Genomic DNA, 19516 nt, shown 5'->3' with positions numbered 1-19516 from the left:
GGATAGGAACTCTACAGCTTCACGCTAATGTTTAGGAGATGGGTTTGAATGCCATCATGTCAGATGGTGAAATTTCAATTCAATAATTATCTTCTAATTATTTGGTCTAATAATGACCATAGAACGATTGTCGTAAAAACTCATATAGCTCAATAACATATCTTTAGGGAAGGAAATCTTCCATCCTCACCCGGTCTGACCTATTGTGGTTCCAAATCCACAGCAACGTGGTTGATCTTAACTGCCTTCTGGGCAATTAGGGATGGGCAATAAATGGTGGCCTGGACAGTGATGCCCTCATCCCATGAATGAATAAAATGTACAGTCCTTCAGATCCTCAATGAAATACTTTTAAAGTATAGTTTTGACACAACGTTGAGAAACAGGAAAGCCATCAGAACCAATCTGTGAACCATCTGAATACCATTTCCAGGCAAAATGTGTTTTCACCATGTACCCAGACAGTGTCCCTATGCCAAGACCTATGTTTAATACACTCAGCCAATTCGAAGGGTTATTGTTGCCTACCCAGCCCAACTCACTTTCAGAAAGAATGAAACTTAAAGGAAATGAAAGAAAAAGAGAGTTTAAAAAAAAGGGAATGGATGCGAGGGGGTGAGAGAGAGACAAAGAAGATAGGAAGAGAAAACAAGAGAAAGAGAGAGAGGGAAAGAACGAGAGGAAGGGGAAAATAGAGGAATAGAGAGAGACATAAAGAGGGAGAATGAGGAAGGAATGAAACATTTAAAAATTCGAAAGAGTTGTCGTCTATCCGTCCCTTGATGTTCAAACCACTGTTACCTATAATGCATGTAATAACCTATAATCCACATATGCGGCTGCCACCATCAAAGAACACACGAGAACACTCCATTTTGCTCTTGACAAAAATGTCACAGATAGTCGTCACAACAAAATGCCTGTGTATTCTAAACATACACAGGACAGTGCACAGACTAGAGCCTTGATGGAGGAAATGCTGTGTGCCAGCAGGATTGGTCCGGGCAGCGAGGCTCAGATACCTCACCACGTCTGACTGGCAAGGCCACACTCAAGAAGTAGGCATCGTGATGAGAAGCCAGTGTCAACAGCACCGTATGTCAGTAAGGGCTCCAATCACAAGTGTTGGAGGGGTCATACCGACACGCTTGCTGAGCCAGATGGGAGGTGAATATTGGGCGTTAGTGAAATGTACCTGTGTGTTTAGGCTCTGTCTCCCTTGAAGCGGCTCATTTGTGTAATCCCGAGGCTTTGAAATCGCTTGACACAGATCAAGCAAACTGGTTCATATTGACTGTGCCCATGTTCCATTAGGTGGTATAGGTCTCCTTAACATGAAACACAGAACTACCTTTCAGAGAGGGGTCAGGCAACCACACCTTCAAACAGAAGCCTGTGCCTGGGGATCAGGGAATCAAGCGTGGATTCCAATCAGCTTTACAAGATCGACATTTAGCATGCAGTTCAAGCTAATCCTTTCTCACATCCCTGAACAAAAGCCACAGCGATCAGTCTTGACTGAATGAAAGACAGAGAAGCAGATAAATCTCCAAACCCAGCCATTAGCAACTCAACTGGAGAGGGCTAAGGAGATAAAACACAGCCTGAAAACAAAGAGGTCTCTGATAAAATAATCAAGACCTTACCAGAAGAGCTTTCTCACATGCCCTGCGTTCAGTCAAACAAAATGGGAACACTGGTGTCAAGGGTCTTGGGATTAATTTTGTCAGAATTTTTTCCAGCAGAGGACCAAGATAAATTTATGCTGGAAATGGAATAAACTGGGCTTTCACTGTACCAGAGATAATGGGAACTGCAGATGCTGGAGAATCCAAGAGAACAAAGTGTGGAGCTGGGTGAACACAGCAGGCCAAGCAGCATCTCGGGAGCACAAAAGCTGACGTTTCGGGCCTAGAACCTTCATCAGAGACGGGGATGGGGAGAGGGTTCTCTTCATCTTCGGTCTGCCTCCCCCTCTCTCCCTATATATTCCAGAACCCTCTCCCCATCCACTTTTCTGATGAAGGGTCTAGGCCCGAAACATCAGCTTTTGTGCTCCTAAGATGCTGCTTGGCCTGCTGTGTTCATCCAGCTCCACACTTTGTTATCTTTCACTGTACCAACTATGCATAACTCATACACACAAAACTCTCTTGCACTACTGAACTTCAAGCTAGTCGCTGTCCACACCCTCCATTTTATGCCTTCAGGTTACCTTTCCACTTTTTCAAATCATTCGTTCTCAGGGTGGGGTTATGACGAGCAAGGCACCATGAATTTCCCATCTCTGGTCGCCCTTCAGAGGGTGATGGTGAGCCAGCATCTTGAATCGCTGAGTCAACATGGTGTAGGTACGTTTCCCATAGTTTGATAAAACTGAGTGGCTTGCTGGGCCATTTCAGACCACTTTGCTGCGCATCTGGAGTTAATTTTAGTGCAAACCCAGTAAGAAAGGCGGAGTTCCGTCTCCTGGAAAGCCAGATAGATTTTTACAATGATCCCGTAGTTCCATGATCATTATTAACACGATGAGCCTCTATTCCAGATTTATTAATCAATTGGATTTCAGACCTGGGAATGAACAATGAAGCTCAGATTATCCTGCAAGACTGAGGTATCTCAAAACAAAACTGAGTGACAAGCAATGTTAGCTATTTCACACGGCTGCTATGCACTGAACAGCACAAATAGTATTCCTCACAAAGGGATGCAATCATCAAGCCAAAAAGATGTTCTGCCGACCACACATTTATACCTCCTGAGAGGAGAGTGCTAATTGGTCCAGCGAGTAGAACGTTGATTGGTAGAGGCTTGAAATGGAAAAGTGCAGCCAGTATTGCCGACTGACAGTTAGCTGCCTTCGGGGCATGTACCCCACAGGCCTGCATCTCACTGGCACTGAAATGCATACACCAACTGTTGTGTGTGATAGGAAGAATGTCTTTTTGGTTTCACAGTGGCATCCTGCTAGAGGTGAACACCACTTGTGTTGCTACTGTAGAGTAGCAATGTGTAACAGTACCGCATCCCAAAGACTGATGGGTTGTATCAAATAGCGAGTCCCTTCAGCGATTTGCAACAAGCAAGGCACTGACTGTACCTCCAGTCAGCACTTACAAACCTTGAAACATGGTATCAAAAATTAGACGTGACTCTGCAACCAGACAGCAGTTTTTGAGTAATCCTCAACGCTGACGACCAACTTAGGATTGTCAGTCGGACTTGCAGTGTGGCATACTTCTGTGTACTGGGAACTTTATACATTAATAAACGGGGCCCTGTGTTTTGCATTGAGAAAGGGCATGTACACACACTGCACTTGTTCCAACTCAATAAAGTAAATGGCACCCATTCATTGGTTCATTTCTGAGGGCAACGGTCTGACCAATGAGAGTTAACCTGTGTGCTTTAAAATTGAAACAAAACCTGGCAGTTAACTTTCAACCAGAATTAAAGGGGTGCATTCTCCCTGGCAGTGCCACATACCAACCCATCAACACTTCTCTTAAGCAATATAAAAGTTTGGTTTTCACTTTGGTTTGGCATTCTTGTGAATTGTCCTGATGAGTGCAAGCCAAAAATCTTCAACAAACTGCCTTTCTTCAGCAATACTCAAGTTATACAGTCATACAGCCGAACAGCTTGGAAACAGACTCTTCGGTCCAACTTGTCCATGCCGACCAGATGTCCTAAATTAATCTAGTCCCATTTGCTCGTATTTGGCCATAATCCCTCTTAACCCTTCCTATCCATATTCCCATTCAGATGTCTTTTGAATGTTGTAATTGTACCAGCCTCCACCACTTCCTCTGGCAGTTCATTCCATACACGCACCATCCTCTGTGTGAAAAAGTTACTCCTTAGATCCCTTTCAAATCTTTCCCAAGTTCTATGTATTCAGACTATCTTTCATCCTTTTCCTTTAACTGGTATGTGTGTGCATGTTTGTTCAGTTATTTCTAAGGGTATATATTTATTCTGTCATGTTTCAAACTGTTAATAAACTTTATTAAGTAAATCTTGTTTTATGGTAAGTCAGTAGTTTCCCTGTTTAATAAAGAAACCTGATTTGTGGATTCTGAAACAGACAGATTTGCATATGGCCATATTTATAACATTTCTTTCTAAAATACATTGCGATTAGTGCAGTAATGGGACTTCAGAGAGATAGTACAAACACTCCTCCTACATCAGTTGTAGCACAAATGTATGAAGCACTTGTTCACTAAGAGCACACCTCTTCACCCTAATGCTTTTGGAAATCTCCAGCATCTGCAGTTCCCATTATCTCTGCTTTTGGATGGTGATGGGAATGCGCAAAAAGTGAACTGAATGAATTACTGACTTCATAGGAAAAGAACTGATAAAATGCTTTAAGTTACAGTGAGGAGGTGGTGTAAAATGATTTGCAGCGTACTACTGTTTGGTTGCCTTTTTTTTGAAATGCTTTTCTTCTCCTGAGTGTAAAATGACTTACATTTTCATCAATTGAGTGTGACAGCTTTTGGAAAGTCTTTTTTGCATACAGTCATACAGTAGACAACACATGGCTCCGACCCATGAGTCAACAGATCAATGGTTTTCAGGATTGGAGGGCTTGTATAATCACACTGCTGACTTCCGATTCTTCAATCCTATGGAATTTCAAGGATGTCATTTAGTACATATTTCCAAACTCAATCTCAGTGACAGGAATCGTACATTTCAGAGGTGGCTCCGTTAGCTCCATTGGCCGAGCAGCTGGTTTGCAATGTAATGTCAACAACGTTGGTTCAGTTCCTGCACCGGTTGAGGTTACCATTAAGGTCTCACCTCCTCGGCCTCTCCCCTCACCTGAGGCACAGTGACCCTCAGGTTAAAGCACTAGCAATCATTTCTCTCTCTAATGGGACAGCAACCCTATGGTCTGGTAGGACCACGGCAACTTTACCTGTACCATACAGTTCTTCTGAGTGAATAATGCTGGGAAGAAGTCAAACACCTCACCCTTGTTCTTTCTCTGCCTCCAGTGAAGACACTGAGTTCTTTCTGTGATAATGGGAACTACTGATGCTGGAGAATCCAAGATAATAAAGTGTGAAGCTGGGTGGACACAGCAGGCCCAGCAGCATCTCAGGAGCACAAAAGCTGACGTTTCGGGCCTAGACCCTTCATCAGAGAGGGGGATGGGGTGAGGGTTCTGGAATAAATAGGGAGAGAGGGGGAGGTGGACCGAAGATGGAGAGAAAAGAAGATAGGTGGAGAGGAGAGTATAGGTGGGGAGGTAGGGAGGGGATAGGTCAGTCCAGGGAAGACGGACAGGTCAAGGAGGTGGGATGAGGTTAGTAGGTAGGAGATGGAGGTGCGGCTTGGGGTGGGAGGAAGGGATGGGTGAGAGGAAGAACAGGTTAGGGAAGCAGAGACAGGTTGGACTGGTTTTGGGATGCAGTGGGTGGAGGGGAAGAGCTGGGCTGGTTGTGTGGTGCAGTGGGGGGAGGGGACGAACTGGGCTGGTTTTGGGATGCGGTGGGGGAAGGGGAGATTTTGAAGCTGGTGAAGTCCACATTGATACCATTGGGCTGCAGGGTTCCCAAGTGGAATATGAGTTGCTGTTCCTGCAACCTTCGGGTGGCATCATTGTGGCACTGCAGGAGGCCCATGATGGACATTGCACCGAAAGAATGAGAGGGGGAATGGAAATGGTTTGCGACTGGGAGGTGCAGTTGTTTATTGCGAACCGAGCGGAGGTGTTCTGCAAAGCGGTCCCCAAGCCTCCGCTTGGTTTCCCCAATGTAGAGGAAGCCACACTGGGTACAATGGATGCAGTATACCACATTGGCAAATGTGCAGGTGAACCTCTGCTTAATATGGAAAGTCATCTTGGGGCCTGGGATGGGGTGAGGGAGGAGGTGTGGGGGCAAGTGTGGCATTTCCTGCGGTTGCAGGGAAAGGTGCCAGGTGTGGTGGGGTTGGAGGGCAGTGTGGAGCGAACAAGGGCGTCACGGAGAAAGTGGTCTCTCTGGAAAGCAGACAAGGGTGGGGATGGAAAAATGTCTTGGGTGGTGGGGTCGAATTGTAGATGGCGGAAGTGTTGGAGGATGATGCGTTGTATCCGGAGGTTGGTGGGGTGGTATGTGAGAACGAGGGGGATCCTCTTTTGGAGGTTGTGGCGGGGGCAGGGTGTGAGGGATGTGTTGCGGGAAATGCGGGAGATGCGGTCAAGGGCGTTCTCGATCATTGTGGGGGGAAAGTTGCGGTCCTTGAAGAACTTGGACATCTGGGATGTGCGGGAGTGGAATGCCTCATCGTGGGAGCAGATGCGGCGGAGGCGGAGGAATTGGGAATAGGGGATGGAATTTTTGCAGGAGGGTGGGTGGGAGGAGGTGTATTCTAGGTAGCTGTGGGAGTCAGTGGGCTTGAAATGGACATCAGTTACAAGCTGGTTGCCTGAGAAGGAGAATGAGAGGTCCAGGAAGGTGAGGGATGTGCTGGAGATGGCCCAGGTGAACTGAAGGTTGGGGTGGAAGGTGTTGGTGAAGTGGATGAACTGTTCGAGCTCCTCTGGGGAGCAAGAGGCGGCGCCGATACAGTCATCAATGTAACGGAGGAAGAGGTGGGGTTTAGGGCTTGTGTAGGTGCAGAAGAGGGACTGTTCTACATAACCTACAAAGAGGCAGGCATAGCTGGGGCCCATGCGGGTGCCCATGGCCACCCCTTTGTCTGTAGGAAGTGGGAGGAATCGAAAGAGAAGTTGTTGAGGGTGAGGATGAGTTCGGCTGGGCGGATGAGGGTGTCGTTGGAGGGGGACTGGTCGGGCCTGCGGGACAGCAAGAAGCGGAGGGCCTTAAGGCCATCTGCATGCGGAATACAGGTGTGTAGGGACTGGATGTCCATGGTGAAAATGAGGTGTTGGGGGCCAGGGAATTGGAAGTCCTGGAGGAGGTGGAGGGCGTGGGTGGTGTCACGGACGTAGGTAGGGAGTTCCTGGACCAAAGTGGAGAAAATGGAGTCCAGATAGGTGGAGATGAGTTCAGTGGGGTAGGAGCAGGCTGAGACGATGGGTCGACCAGGGCAGGCAGGTTTGTGGATTTTGGGAAGGAGATAGAAATGGGCCCTGCGGGGTTGGGGAACAATGAGGTTGGAGGCTGTGGGTGGGAGGTCCCCTGAGGTGATGAGGTCATGAATGGTGTTGGAGATGATGGTTTGGTGCTCGGGTGTGGGGTCACGATCGAGGGGGCGGTAGGAGGTGGTGTTGGAGAGTTGTCGTTTGGCCTCGGCGATGTAGAGGTCAGTGCACCATACTACCACTGCGCCACCCTTGTCTGCGGGTTTGATGGTGAGGTTGGGGTGGGAGTGGAGGGCTGCCCGTTCTGCGGGGGAGAGGTTGGAGTGGGTGAGAGGGGTGGAGAGGTTGAGGCGGTTAATGTCTCGACGGCAGTTGGAGATGAAGAGGTCGAGGGAAGGTAGGAGGCCTGGGGGTGGTGTCCAGTAGGCTCCCGGTTGAAGAAGTAAGCGTGGAGGCGAAGATGGCGGAAAAACTGCTCTATGTCCAACCGTGACTGGTATTGGTTGATGTGTGGTTGTAGGGGGACAAAGGTGAGCCCCTTACTAAGGACTGGCCGTTCGTCCTCAGTCAGTGGGAGGTCTGGGGGGGAATGGTGAAGATTTGGCAGGGCTCAGTGTGGCTGTCTACTCTGGGGTTGCTGGCTGTGTAGGTTGTGGGCGGAGCGATGAGGTTGTCGGCCGTGGGCGGGGTTCCGTCGGCGTCGGCCGTGGGCGGGGTTCCGTCGACGTCGGCCGTGGGCGGGGTTCTGTCGGCGGTTGGAGGATCGGGGGGGGCGGCAGCAGCTGCAGTGAGGGTGGTGTGTGAGGTGTTGTAACTGGAAATGGAGGCAGTGACTGCAGCAGCGGTCCCGGAAGTGGTGTGGCCAGCGGAGGCGGATGTGACATCATCGGTGGGGTCTCCGGCCGTGTCCTCATGGTCAATGGTGGCGGGTGCATGGTCGGGGAGGGGCAGGGACAGGCTCGGGATTTGGGAGGCGCAACTTCCCCCCACAGTGGTCAAGAACGCCCTTGACCGCGTCTCCCGCATTTCCCGCAACACATCCCTCACACCCCGCCCCTGCCACACCCACCCAAAGAGGATCCTCCTCATTCTCACACACCACCCCACCAACCTCCGGATACAACGCATCATCCTCCGACACTTCCGCCATCTACAATCCGACCCCACCACCCAAGACATTTTTCCATCCCCACCCTTCTCTGCTTTCCAGAGAGACCACTCTCTCCGTGACTCCCTTGTTCGCTCCACACTGCCCTCCAACCCCAACACACCTGGCACCTTCCCCTGCAACCACAGGAAATGCTACACTTGCCCCCACACCTCCTCCCTCACCCCTATCCCAGGCCCCAAGATGACTTTCCATATTAAGCAGAGGTTCACCTGCACATCTGCCAATGTGGTATACTGCATCCACTGTACCCGGTGTGGCTTCCTCTACATTGGGGAAACCAAGCGGAGGCTTGGGGACCGCTTTGCAGAACACCTCCGCTCGGTTCGCAATAAACAACTGCACCTCCCAGTCGCAAACCATTTCCACTCCCCCTCCCATTCTTTAGACGACATGTCCATCATGGGCCTCCTGCAGTGCCACAATGATGCCACCCGAAGGTTGCAGGAACAGCAACTCATATTCCACTTGGGAACCCTGCAGCCCAATGGTATCAATGTGGACTTCACCAGCTTCAAAATCTCCCCTTCCCCCACCGCATCCCAAAACCAGCCCAGTTCGTCCCCTCCCCCCACTGCACCATACAACCAGCCCAGCTCTTCCCCTCCACCCACTGCATCCCAAAACCAGTCCAACCTGTCTCTGCTTCCCTAACCTGTTCTTCCTCTCACCCATCCCTTCCTCCCACCCCAAGCCGCACCTCCATCTCCTAATTACTAACCTCATCCCACCTCCTTGACCTGTCTGTCTTCCCTGGACTGACCTATCCCCTCCCTACCTCCCTACCTATACTCTCCTCTCCACCTATCTTCTTCTCTCTCCATCTTCGGTCCACCTCCCCCCTCTCCCTATTTATTCCAGAACCCTCACCCCATCCCCCTCTCTGAAGGGTCTAGGCCCGAAACGTCAGCTTTTGTGCTCCTGAGATGCTGCTGGGCCTGCTGTGTTCATCCAGCCTCACATTTTATTATCCTGAGTTCTTTCTAGTGCGTAGCTCCACAGAAATCTAGCATGCCCCACCCATGCTCTCATTGTTCACACAAACAGCTTGAACAGCAAGCATTGGCAAACGACTTGGCCATTCAAAGACAGACAGAGTTAATCACAGTACACTCCACGACATTGACCTTTCCTATCTCTGCAATGTTCTCAACCTCAAAAGAAACCTTCAGAGAACTCAGTGTTCCTTCCATTCTAGCCTCTTAGAATATGGATATGTAGAACAGTACAGCACAGGAACAGGCCCTTCGACCTATCATGTCTGTACCAACCATGATGCCATTCTAAACTAATCCCATCTGCCATGGTTCATATCCCTCTACTCCCTGCCTGTTCATGTGTCTGTCTAAATGCTCTTTGAATATTGCAATTGCATCTGCTTCTACTACCTCTCCTGGCAGCGAGTTCCAGGCATCTACCACCTTCTGTGTAAAAAAAAATGCCTTGCACATCTTCTTTAAACTTTCCCTCTCTCACTTTAAAACTATGTCCCCTGGTACTTGCCATTTCCATCCTATGCATGTCTCCCATAATTTCACATACTGCTATCTGGTTGTTCCCTCAGTCTCTGACACTCCAGCAAAAATAGTCCAAGTTTGCCCAACCTCTCCTGACAGCTAGTACACTCCAATCCAAGTAACATCCTGGTAACCTCTTTTGCACCCTCTCTAAATCCTCTGCATCCTGCCTACAGTGTGTGGACCAGAACTGAACACAATACTCCAAATGTGGCCCATCTGAAGTTTTATACTGCTGAGACACGACTTGCCAACTTTTATACTCAATGTCCCGACCAATGAAGGCAAACATGCCATATGCCATCCTTACCACCTCATCCACTTGAGTTGCCAATTTCAGGCAGTTATGAACTAGCACCACAAGATCCCACTGTATATCAGTGGGATTACAGCCAACATCGACTGGTTGGACCCAAAGGTCTGTTTCCATGCTATGTGACTTGATGATTTCTAAGGTTTTGCCACTTACTGCATATTTCATCTTACATTTGACCTCCCAAAATGTATCACCTCGTATTTGTCCCGATTAAACTCCATCTACTATTCCTCTGCCCCCAACTTTCCAACTGATCAATATACAGCTGTATCCTTTGACAGTATTCCTCACTACCCACAACTCTACCAATTTCTGTGCCGTCTGCAAACTTACTAATCAGGCCACCTACATTTTCATCCAAATCATATATAATATATATATATATAAAATAGGATAACAGATAGTAACAGAGTTCCCAGCACTGATCCTGAAGAACACCACCAACCACCGAACACCAGTCAGAAAAACACCCCTCCCTAACAATCTCTGTCTTCTAAGTTGCTTACCAACTTACTCTCGATCCCATGCGACTTAATCTACTGGAGCAGCCGAACATGAGTGACTTTGTCAAATGCTCTTGCGCATTCTCCTAATATTATCATTCTCCAACTAAAAGCTGTGTTATCTGGGCGCTAAGCTCTGGGGTTCCTTCCGCACACTTCTCTACCTCTCCCTCCACTGTTTAAACACTGCTTAAAACCTACCTCTTTGAGTTTCGGGTCACCAATCCTAATATCTTCTTTGATTCAGTGCCAATTTTCAAGGTGCTGTTTTACCGTGTAAAATGTCCACTATGAATACATATTGCAATATACAAGCACCAAGCCTGCCCCTCCCCAGAAAATAATTCACTGCTTGAGGATCATGCATGGGAACCACGGATACTCTTCACCCCCTTTGGTTGACATCCAACCACATTAACTCTGTAACAAAAACAGAAATCGCTGGAAAAGCTCAGCAGGTCTGGCAGCACCTGTGGAGAGAAATCAGAGTTAAACGTTTCGGGTCGAGTGACCTTTCCTCAGAACTCTTTTCGGTTTTCCCATCACCTCGGTCGCCATTCTGATCGAACAGTTAACTCTGCAACAGACAGCAGATTCAACCCGGGCCACTTCCTTTCAGATGATTCAGTTCTGTTGTGCTTTATAAACTAATCCATCAGGTGCATGTTGGAAGAAATGGATTTAATAGGCAGGTTTCCTTCGCTGTATCCTTCCCTCTCCATCAGAAATCCTTTCTAAACAGTAGGAGACAACTGAGCACTGTGCTAGCTGAAGAGGTAACACCTCATTTAACTTAAATAGTTTTTGACTGCACATCACACCATTGGAACTAGCCCACTTGATGGCACATTTTAAAATTGAAATTTCAAGTAAAGAACTAAAGTGCAGTCTTCCAAACATTATCATTTGGTACAGGGTTTACTCTAAGGTGAAGAATTTAATTTACAGAAATGTGAAAATATATCAGCTTGGCTTGTTCTTATATCATTGCTCATTTATCAGCTGTGCACTACAATAGTGTTCGGCTACTTAACAGCTGGATTTTAAACACAGATCATTCTTGTCATTTCACACAGTCTTCTGATAGTTTATCAAATCAGGGCCAAAGCACCCAACACACCACAGTCATGATGACAGCCTCAGACAGGTATAAGATCTGGATATATTTTGCATTTCAGGTGTGAATCTTATACAGTTCTTAAACATTGCTAAAAGGAGACTGAGAAGTCTTGTACTCATCAAGACTAGGGCATGACAAACAGACTTGGAAAAATAAAATAGAAACAGAGAATGGTGGAGAAACCCAGTAGCATTTGTGGTGGGAGAGACATACACACACACTCAGAGAGTGAGAGTGAGAGAGAGAGAGAGAGAGTTAATGTTTAGAGTCTTATACGACTCTTCATTTGAACTGAAAGGGGCTGGAAAATGGTGCTTTTTATGCTATAGACAGAGAGGGAGGAGGAGTGTGTGGAACAGATTATGACGGTGCCCAGAGCAAAAGACAAAGAGCGTGTGAATGGTGGTGAAGGAGTGATAGAGATATAAACAGGGTGTAAATGAGAGGTGTGAGAAGGAGAGGACCGCAGACTGTTCTAGAGAGTGGTAAAGAAGGCATAAGACATGCTTGCCTTTAATTGCTCGGGAAACTGCGTACAAAAGTCAGGATGTCATGTTGCAGCTTTATAAAGCTTTGATTAGGCCACACTTAGAGTACTGTGTCCAGTTCTGGTCACCACATTACAGGAAGGATGTGGAGGCTTTGGAGAGGGTGCAGAAGAGGTTTACCAGGATGCTGCCTGGATTAGAGGGTATGGACTATAAGGAGAGGCTAGAAAAACTCAGATTGTTTTCTCTGGGGCGACCGAGGCTTAGGGGGGACCAGATAGAAGTCTATAAAATTATGAGACGCAGAGGTAGGGTTGACAGTCAGAATCTTTTTGCCAGAGTTAAAATGTCTCATACTAGGGGGACATGCATTGAACATGAGAGGGGGACAGTACAAAGGAGATGTGAGGGGCAAGTTTTTTTTACACAGACAGTGATAGGAGTCTGGAACACGCTGCCAGGAGTGTTGGTGGGGGCAGGTACGATAGGGACATTTAAGAACCTTGTAGATAAGCTCACGCATATGCAAGGAATAGTGCGATATGGACCAAGGTTAGGCTGAAGGGATAAGTTGAATTTGGCATCACGTTTGGCACAACACTGTGGCCAAAGGGCCCGTTCCTGTGCTGTACAGTTTTAAATCTATCTTGTTGTGGCAACGTCGTGAACGGAAATGTGGGTCGTACATAGTACTTCAAGGTTTCAGAGGAATTGACCCTCGTGATGCCACTTTGAAAGGACTGGCGTAAAGCATGGACTTGATGAGCTGAACGCCCTCTTTCTATGCTGTGACAGTTCGATGACATCTGCTTTCCAGTCAGAGTTTTGCCCGAACGTTGGGCGGAATCTGGTGCTTTTCCTAGGAGCAAGAAGCAAGGCTCCAGATTTCCAAGTTCTCCCAGTTTTGAAGGTGGGCCAACGTGCATTTATTCTTAGCACTTAAAAGGCCAGTTCGCCAAATTCAGCTCTCCTTCCCAACTAAGTTCTCCTGTGAGTGAGCAATGCATGCCTTCTGATTCCCAACTGCGTGCAAGTGACGCGGAACAGCGAGGTGCTGTATTTGCTGTACCATGGAGTCAGTAACCACTACTCTGTCCTCCTTGTCAATGATGATAACTGAGAATGCACGGCAGTGCTCAAAGTTAGGCAGGGCACGCAGGATGACCAAGGGAGTGAGGGCTCTGGCCGAGGGCAGACAACTGTTTGATCAACACTGGAAGTCCATCCAAGGAAGGGAGGCAAGCGGACTGGGGAACGGGAAAAGGTGCCAGAATGTTTCACTGCAGCCATCCACCCTGAGACCACGTGGTTTGGAGGAAATTAGTTCTTGTCCGAGAGCCGTGAACAGCAGATTTTGCCTTTGACATGTGAAATGCAATGAGGAAGAATGGATGTAAGAGCATAAGAAACAGGAGCAAGAATAGGCCACCCAGCCCCTCGAGCCTGTTCTGCCACTCGATAAGATTGTGACTGCTCTTTCTCACACACTCATGGGGTAGGACGGTAGCTCAGCGGTTAGCACTGCTGCCTCACAGTACCAGGGGCCCGGGTTCAATTCCACCCTCAGGCAACTGTCTGTGTGGAGTTTGCACATTCTCCCCGTGTCTGTGTGGGTTTCCTTCCACAGTCCAAAAATGTGCAGGTTAGGTGGATTGGCCATGCTAAGTTGCCCATAGTGTTCAGGGAAGTGTAGATTAGGGGGATGGGTCAGGGTGGGATGTTCCAAGGTTCAGTGTGGACTTGTTGGGCCAAACGGCCTGTTTCCACACTGTAGGGCTTCTATTCTAAAAGACTCAGCTTCACTTGGTCACCATAGTCCTTAATTCCTTTACTGTTCAAAAATCTATCTATCTTTTCCTTAAAAGCATTCACCAAGGTGGCTCAACTGCTTCACTGGGCAGGGAATTCCACAGATTCACAACCCTTTGGGTAAAGAAGTCCCTCCCCAACTCAGTTCGAAATCTGTTCCCCCTTATTTTGAGGCTATGCCCCCTCGTTCTAGTTTCACCCACAAATAAGCAATCTCCCTGCTTCTATCTTATCTGTTCCCTTCAGCATTTTATATGTTTCTATAAGATCCCACCCCCATTCTTCTAAATTCCAATGAGTATAGTCCCAGCCTACTCGATCTCTCTGCATAAGCCAACCCTCTCAACTCCTGAATCAACCCAGTGAGCCTCCTCTGCACCCCCTCCAGGGCCAGTACATCCTTTCTCAAGTAAAGGGACCAAAACTGTACACAGTGTTCCAGGGCACAATCTGCAAACAGATTGATGACACTCTCAGCAATGTGGGATTGAGATGAGTGCATCTCGCTTTTAAAAGCTTGACAAGTGTAATAAATGGGTCATGTCCAAATGGATCCTTTTTAAGCAAAGATTGATAGATAGATCAAGGCACATGCAGGTTATTCGCAGCTACCTCCATGAGCCAGCCTTTGTATCAAAACGTTGGTTTGCTGTTCCTCTGCATCACAGTTGGGATTTTTTTAATCAAGAGAGTGGAGGAAAACCCACTGCAGGAAAATGTATGGTGAAGATGTCATATAACGCAGTGCTTTTTGAAAGGGTTTTAAATTCAGTCTGCATAGGAAGGAAGAAACAGCGAGAAAGTAATTTAAAACGGAAGAATGCAACAAGGTGGTGACTGCGCACAATCTCAAGAGCCAAAAGGGAGATAAAGCGTACAGTTGGCCTGTAAGCTGCTTATCAATGGGAGGTTGGTCTCACAGATACATTGGGAACAAAGGTTTTTCACTGTGATTCTCTGCATCTTGAAAGTAGGAATACAAGCAATCTGCTGGGAGCCTGACCACAAATGTGGCCTTCTCCAGCCAAGCATGATACAATTAGCAGCATCTGGCCAATTCAGCCAATTTTAGATAAGCCCCAATATGGAATTGCCTAATTATTCAACAGAATCATTTCATTTAACTCTTGGCTGCAAACAAAATGGTTGCTTTGAAGCTCACACCTCTGCTTGGCAGATATCAAGGCCATTTTCTCCTTACTTGGTGCTCTTAGATGGTGATGTTTCTCATGAGGGGCACTGGCAAGGTATCACGCCCCTGAAATGATCATTCATTGGAAGGGAACGCACTCTGAGATCTGTTCACCCAGTATCACCACCACGTTTGTGGGCCTACGCTGACATGCCTTGACTTTTCAGCTGCCCAATCTTGTTTCCAAATTCCTCTCCCTATCCTTATAAGCTCCCCCAACTTTGCCACGCTCTGAAATATCCGTGCTCTTCTAATCCTAGAATGTTGTACATTGCTCCACCGCTTGGCGATTTGCCTCCTTGCCTCTTCGACATCGCTTTTCTCCTCGAAAACACTCATCCGAAACCAAGCTGCTTATCCCCTACACAAATATCTCCTGACACAGGAGTACATGTGCACAGGAGATGGACTGTGAACAGCCAGCTCAGAGCCACTCTCTAGACTGGGGAGACCTACTGAATCTCCTGTTTATTTCTGTCAACCAGGGCTCCCTAATTGGCCCAGCCCCAACCAGGGATCTCATAATCAATGAGATCCACCTGGCCCTGGTTCCAATCACTACACTGCGTTTGGCTCATATCCCTCTAAGTCTTTCCTGTTCATGTACCTGTCCAAATGTCTTTTAAATGTTGTATCAGTACCCATATCTACCACTTTGTCTGGCAGTTCATTCTATATACACACTGCCCTCTGTGTGAAAAAGTTGCCCCTCAAGTCCCTTATGAACCTTTCTCATCTCAACTTAAAAATATGCCCTCTGGTTTTGAACTCCCCTACCCTAGGGAAAAGATTTTTGCTAGTCACCTTATCGATGTCTCTCCTGATTTTATAGCCCATCCTAAGGTCACCGCTCAGTTTCCTATGCTCCAGGGAAAACAGTTCCAGCCTATCCAGCCTCCCCTAATAGTCCCAGTAACATCCTTGTGAATCTTTCTTGCACCCTCTCCAATTTATAACATCCTTCCTGTAGATCATGTTCTTGTGAATCATCTGAGGGTGTTTGACAAGGCATGGAGCACGCTCCTTTCTGAGTCAGAAGGTCTTGAGTACCTCTCTGAAACCTGAGTATGTAATCTAGTCAGATCCTTTACTGCAGGACTGAAAGAGTACCACGCTGTTGGAGATCCCTTGCAGATTAGATAAGAAATCACAGTGGTATCTATCTGTTCTGGTGCATGTACAAGAACAAAGGAAGTTACCAATGGTCCGACCCAACAGTGCTCGCTCGACCGACATTAGATCAGAAACTCAGCACTCACTTTTCCCTCTGCTGATTGCAGGATCTTGTTGTGTACGAAACAGCAGCTTTTTGTTTTGTCTACAAAATAATCACCACATTTTCAAAGTAAACAAAACAATCCAAGATGCTTTTGAACAACCAAGCCTGTTGGCCAGGGTCCAGTTGTCCTGTGTCATAGAGTGATACAGCACGGAAACTGACCCTTCAGTCCAACCAGTCCATATTGACCATAATCCCAAATTAAACTAGACCCACCTGCCTGCTCCTGGCCCATATCCCTCCAAACCTTTCCTATTCATGTACTTATCCAAATGTCTTTTAAACGTTGTAATTGTACCCACATCCACCACCTCCTCTGGAAATTCATTCCACACATAAACCACTCTAAGTGTAAATGAATTGACCCTCATCTCTATTTTAAATCTTTCTCCTGTCACCTTAAAACTATGCCCCCTTGTCTTGAAATCCCCCATCCTAGGGAAAAGACACCTGCCATCCACCTTATCTATACCCCTTATGATTTTATAAACCTCGAGAAGGTTACCCATACGCTCCAGTAAAACAAGTCCCATCCTATCCAGCCTCTCCTTATAACACAAACCCTCCATTCTTGGCAACATCCTGGTAATTCTTTTCTGAACCCTCTCCAGCTTAACAATATCCAAACTATTACAGAGAGACCAGAACTGGACACTGTACTCCAGAAGAGGCCTCAGCAAAATCCTGTACAACCTCAACATGACTTCCCAACTCCTATACTCAATGGTCTGAGCAATGAAGGCAAGGGTGCTAAACACCTTCTTAACCATCCATTTCACCATGGCATTTGTGGTGAACAAATACATAATTCTATGCTGCATAATGCCAACCTCTACAGAGATTCACATTTTCCTCTTGTGTTGTATATAACAAATACCACTCAATCATAGAATCTTTGCAATGTGGAAGCAGGCCATTTGGCCAAACACATCCATACCAACCCCCTGAAGAGCATCCCAACCAGACCCACCCCCTTACCTTATCCCTATGATCCTGAATTTCCCATGGCCAATCCATCTCACCTGCACATCTTCAGACTGCAGGGGAAAGAAACCAGAGCAAGCCCACACAGACAGTCCCCTGAGGATGGAATTGAACCCAGGTTACTGGCGCTGTGAGGTAGCAGTGCTAATCCCTGAGCCACCGTGCCATTTTTTCAGTAACATTTGAAACCAGGCTCTTTGGCTTCAATGCATTGCCGCTGACTAATGCAACTGAAGGAAGGGAGTAGGGAAGGAAAAAGGAGATTAAAACCAGAGATGCCCTGTGGCTAATTATGCAACATTCAGTGGACTACACTAAAATATGTTTACAGGGTACAAGGAAAACTCCACAGTAAATCTAGGGGGGATTAAGAAAATGTGAGAATAAATATTCTTGATGAAAAATGTTACAATTTGTTAGAAGCTGTTTTATGTTAGTCAGCACCCATGAAAAATATGACTTGTGCATTTATATTAATGACATGACTTAATAAAAAACAAGGAACTTTCTCACAAAACACGACAACACTTGCACTAATGTAATACCTTTTCATATGAAAATATATCACAGATTCTAGCACTGCCGCCATACCTTGCCAGCAACAACTCACAGCTAGGAGTTGAAGACCTTCTTTACCCGTTTTTTTGGGGGGGCAGGATTTTTTGGGGAAAGGAATGCTGGTCCTTCTTCATCTAGTGCAGCTTGACCAGGTATCTGTACACTAAGTAAAAAAAACAAAAGAAGTGCAGATGCTGTAAATCAGGAACAAAAGCAGAAGTTGCTGGAAAAGCTCAGCAGGTCTGGCAGCATCTGTGGAGAGAAATCAAATTTAACGTTTCATGTCCAGTGACCCTTCCTCAGAACGTTAACTCTGATTAACTCTGTACCACCAGAACTGTCTGACTCAAGGTGACATTTTTTACTCAGAGGATGAGGGTGTAGCTGGCTAAGCCATCCCAGAGGACAGTTAAGGGTCACCGACATTGCTGTGGGTCTGGAGTCACATGTCGGCCCAGACCAAGTAAGAAAGGCAGTTTCCTTCCCTAAAGGATATTAGTGAACCAGATGGGCTTTTCCAACAATCGGCAATGGATTCACGGCTCTTAATTCCAGGTTTTTATTGAATTAAAACTCCACCGTTTGCTTTGGCAGGATTCGAACCCGGGTCCCCGGAACATTTTTTGGGTCTCTGGATTAACAGTCCAAAGATAATACCACCAGGACTCTCCCCCCATGCATGTTCTGAACTTGTAAGTGATGACTGAAAAAACATGTTTCCTCTAAATTCACCTCCATTTTATGCATTGGATTATGGATTGCTCCCTGGACCAGGCCCTTTGATGACACCTTAATGGCATCAGACATTTGGATGTCAAAACCTTTAGCAGGAAAGACTCATCATTATGGGTGAGATTTTAACCTTTTTTTCTCGAAACAAATCCACCAGCATTTTATCACGATTTCTATGAATAACAGTGTAATTATCAACTAATTACAGCATATTAATAGATAATAATACCTTTTCTCATTGCATCTATAACCAGAATAATTGCACATTAATAACATCATTAGTCATGGGACTTAAAAGAATACAGATTTTGTCTGAATAAACAAAACAATTAACACAACGAAAATAACGTCCTACTCAAACTCTCCCTTAGGTACTCATGTTCTCAGTTTTCCCTTAGACTGCAAACCCCCCAACCAACTTTACAAAGAAATACTTAAAACTCAAGAGGGAATTTGATGGAGATGGTGAGGGCAGGACTCCTGGTGCCTTTGTGAGACTGGATGTGAAATTTAGATCTCCTCACTGTGGGCTCAGAAGCAGAGATGTAGTCAGAAATGTTTTTGAGGCATATTGGGCATTAGGTAGCCTGTGATGGGTCCCTACCTGTAATGCATGCCATAAATACCCATTAGCTTGAAGCTGGTTTCCAATGCAGTCCCACCTTCAAGATTAAGTTGATGGTGCACAAGAATCATGGGGGAACCTGGTTTATGCTTGTTAATACAGGTGGAGTGCACCAGCTGGCTTTGTGCAGTTGTGTGTGAGGCCAGTGGTTTGCTGTGTTGAGCTCAGCACCACAAGGAG

General features: G+C 46.7%; 1 protein-coding gene across 1 annotated transcript in view; it reads right to left on the bottom strand.

Annotated features, from left to right (window-relative positions):
• The window catches only part of asic1b (acid-sensing (proton-gated) ion channel 1b), a 743124-nt gene that overhangs the window by 674820 nt on the left and 48788 nt on the right, over nt 1-19516 (bottom strand). The window lies entirely within an intron of this gene.

This window comes from Stegostoma tigrinum, chromosome X, assembly GCF_030684315.1.
Source record: "Stegostoma tigrinum isolate sSteTig4 chromosome X, sSteTig4.hap1, whole genome shotgun sequence".
NCBI classification, from domain to species: Eukaryota; Metazoa; Chordata; class Chondrichthyes; order Orectolobiformes; family Stegostomatidae; genus Stegostoma; species Stegostoma tigrinum.
Note: the sequence above shows the minus strand (reverse complement) of the source record. Positions and strands in the feature narration are given on the sequence as shown.